At 47.2% G+C, this 3956-nt stretch overlaps 1 long non-coding RNA gene across 1 annotated transcript; it reads left to right on the forward strand.

Moving 5' to 3' along the window:
* Positions 1–1143: 1143 nt before the first annotated feature.
* Positions 1144–3570, forward strand: LOC123110729 (uncharacterized). The gene is made up of 5 exons (XR_006453614.1): positions 1144–1582; positions 2080–2415; positions 2736–3073; positions 3145–3223; positions 3306–3570. It is a non-coding gene; the product is annotated as an uncharacterized lncRNA (long non-coding RNA).
* The last annotated feature ends 386 nt before the right edge of the window (positions 3571–3956 follow it).

The raw sequence follows: 3956 nt of genomic DNA on the forward strand, positions 1-3956 counted from the left end.
CGCCACGTCAAGTTGCCGCTTTAGTTCGGCAAAATCATCAGTCCGGCTAGGCACCGAACCCTTCGCCACCTACATAGGAAGGGCGACATATTATACCAGGGATTATGATCCTTGGTGCGCTGTCAGTTTTTGACAACACACCAAGCCTCAGGGGCTACTATCTACACAGGGTGCATTTTATATGCGGAAGTGTCAGAAGGTACATCATTTTGCGTACCTCAAAACCTGTCAGTGAACTTCTGACGGCTTCATGCAATCCGCTCTCAGTGGATGAAATCCTTTCAATCACCATACCCATTAACGTATGGTGATCTTCTGAGATAGACGCTCGCCCGAGCAGATCCTTCAGCTCCTCCGACCGTACACAAGGTGGTGCCGGACTCGTCCGATGGCCTTTTTCGAAGGCCGGACACGGAGTGCTTTGAGGGGACATACGACTGCCTTCCGGCCCTGCCGGACTCGGAGAAACCCTCCGCGACGACACCTCAGGGTCGCCCGCCTCGCAAGACGGTACAACAGGGGGAGGCGTTTTGCTCTCCATCATCTCTGGACGAAGATCCCACGAAGATGAGCTCTGCTGAGAAGGGCTGAGATCCGAACTACAAGGTAAAATTTTGGTTATCTTCATCAGAAATAGGGCAGGGATATCCTTTATTTTAAAAAGAACTCCCCTTTTTACTTACGGCTCGGTGGAGGGCTGATCCCCTTGGGGGCACAATGCGGCCGAGGCATCTCTCGGTGCAGGACCCTCTGACAAAGATTTCTTCCCCTGCTTTGAGACCATGGTCTCCGGGTCTTCAGAGGCGGTCCTCTTCTTCCCTTGGATGGAGGGATTCTCGATCCCTCCTTTCCTGACAGCCTCCTTCGCGGAGGCGGTAGCTTCCTTGTTCCCCCCTTCACCTTCTTCCGAAGGCGCAACCTCCAGCATCCCGGTCAACACGGGATCCGGCATGGTCTCAGGGAGGGGGGCCGGACACCTGATTAACTTTGCTTTCGCTATCCACTCCTGTTCAAGGAACAACTCTTTTAAAGGGCAAGTTCGTGATAAATATGGGATAGCGTGTCCGGGTACAGGGCTACTTACTTGAGTATCCGGGCGATGGCAGCTCAGACCTGCGTCCTCGGTCAAGTCCGGACTAGGACTGGACGTACGAGCGAGCTTTTCGGCTCGGCCCGAAGCTCGCTCCAGCTCGGCCCGTTACAGCTCGGCTCGATAGGATTATCGAGCGGGCCGAGGTCTGAAAACAGGCCCGTTTCGCGACCGAGCCGAGCCGAGTTTCGGCCGGTCCAGCTCGGTGGCTCGCTTGTGGCCCAGCCCAATTCCACCATCGATCACAATAGCTAGCGCATTAGGGCACGAGCAACCACAGCCAGAGTCTCTCGTCTCTCCCTTTCTCTGCTCTGCGCCGCCTCACCTCTCTCTCGCCACGCTGCAAATCTGGATCGACGGCGACGAGCGACGCCGCGCTTCCTCGCCAACTCGGCACCGACGGCGACGGGCGGCGCGACCGTTCCTCGCCACACCGGACATAGTCGGACGCGCCTCCCCTGGTTTCTCGCGGAACGTGACGAGCCGGAGCAGGTACTTTCTTCCTTCCCAAATCCCAATCCCTAGCAGCAGCTCTCTGAACTTAGTATGCATGTGATGGATCAATGGATGGATGGATCGATGGATGTAGTCATGTAGTTTGAACTTCCCAAACCCTAGCCGTATGTGTCTACACTAGTACACACATCTGGTGGATGGATGGATGGATGGATCAATGTACGTAGTCAGGTAGATGTAGGGCTAGATGGGTGGATCATGGATGGATGTATTGTAGTCTGTACGGCTAGATGTAGCAGCAACAGATGGATGGATCATGGATGGATGGACTTGTAGGGCAGAATGGATGGATAGATCAAAATTTTCATTGATTCCAATTAGTTTTCTGTTGTTGATGAACTAGTTGATGATCTACTTGTTGTAGCATAGCAGCTTGAAAAAAAATCTACTTTCCGGAAAATTACATAGACTCCATGTCTAATTAGTTTACTGTTGTTGATGATTGACCATTTGTTGTTTGCTGATGTGTGCAGACGCCTATCGTCGCAACAATGGACAAGCAAAAGGGGAAGGCGAGTGGGAAGGAGAAGGAGAAAGAGAGGACGTTGGACTCCATTATGAAGAGAAAGTTGCCGAGCTCGGGGATGCAGAAGGGGAATGGGAAGGGCAATGCAGCAGCTACTACACGGCTGCCGAGGAAGCTGACAAATGATTCCAGCAATGTCCCAATCGCTGAGTTGTTGTATAGGGTAAAAAAGAAACCTCCGCCTTGACGTCTCCCTAACCCCACCGGCGCTGGCGTGCGTGCCGGAATCGCCGTTGCCTCCGGCTCTGCAAACTACTATGAGAGGGAGGCTACATCTTCGCAGGTATGTACGTGCAAAATATATATTTGTGCAAGCTTGTGTATGTGCTGTTTTTGCTTTTTGAAACTCAAATTTATGTGTGCCCAAGCTCATGTGCTGTTTTGGTACCCAAATGTCAAATATATGTTTGTGCAAGCTCATGTGTGTGCTCTTTTTGGTATCCAAATGTCAAATATATTTTAGTGCAAGCTCATGTGTGTTGCTGTTTTTGCTATCCAAAAGTCAAATATATGTGTGTCCAAGCTCATGTGTGTGCTGTTTTTGCTATCCATAAGTCAAATATATGTGTGTCCAAGCTCATGTGTGTTGTCTTTGTGTGCTAGGCAATGAAGCATGATAAGCAAGCGGAGGAGGATCATGAAGAGGTGGAAGAGGACGAGGAGGAGGACGAGGAAGAGCAAGATACTTTGTTTGAGGTGCCGCCTGGGGTTGGTGACAAATCAGATTCAGATGGGTTTGTGGATAGTGAAGAAGAAGCCTTCGAAGGTGATAAGCAAGTGAAGAAGAAGCCTTCGAAGGTGATGTAATGTCCGAGAACTTAGATATGTCTACTTGTGTGGTTTTAGATGACTACAGGAGTTCTTTGAAACCAGAAATGGTCGAAGCCTTGGTGTGTGGTGCTAGTTATATCAAAGGTTCTCACAAGGACTTCAATGTGGTGGTATGATTCCTATCTTTTTCTTCTATGATTTCTGTCTATTTCTTGTATGTGGCTAACTTACAAATAATTAGGAGAGGGATGAAGATGAGGAGGACGATGTTGAGAATATCAAGTTGCCCAAGATTGTTGATGTGGGGGTGACAACAATTGGTAGCTAATGTTTTTACATGTCTCAGTTTTCCTATCTTGACATATTGAGAATATCAAGTTTACAAATCTGTGTTACATGTAGATATTCGCCATGTGGGTGTTGCTCTTGATATTTTGAAGATGGATGTCTACATGATCTTCTCATGTGGATTGTTGAGGTCAACGTGATAATTTCGTGCCATTCTTTTGTTGTGATGAACTTCGAATTATGTGTGCTGTTGTGATGAACTATGGACCTTGAATGATGTTGTGATGAACCATGCACTTTCAACAATGTTGTTGTGAACTTGTGATGAACTATGAACTTTGGATTATGTGGTTTTCACTAGTCATTGTTTGGCTGTCAACATTTTCTCAGTTTTATGTCAAAGTGGTAAGTGTTATGCTATGCAAAATTTCCTTGTTTGGCTGTCAATATTTGATGTTTTCCTGTGTAAAGTTCCAGTGAAGTGTTGTCCAAAATTCAATAGAAATGCTGCCCAATTCTTTCTCTCATATGTGTTCCATTGTTACAATTTTTGTAGAAGAATTCATATAAGAACATTATTTTTCATTACTATGACCATTTCTTAAAACAATAGACTGCTGGATTGTTCATTTTTAGTAGTATAAACTGTTTGTTTTCCAAAATATAGGTTTAATTACCGCAAAAAATCAAGTATATGCACTATATATAGAGGTCTGTACTATTAAATGGTTCTGGGTGAAACTGGCTTACGAGCCGGCTCGGTCT

Source organism: Triticum aestivum, chromosome 5B, assembly GCF_018294505.1.
Source record: "Triticum aestivum cultivar Chinese Spring chromosome 5B, IWGSC CS RefSeq v2.1, whole genome shotgun sequence".
In the NCBI taxonomy this organism is placed as follows: Eukaryota; Viridiplantae; Streptophyta; class Magnoliopsida; order Poales; family Poaceae; genus Triticum; species Triticum aestivum.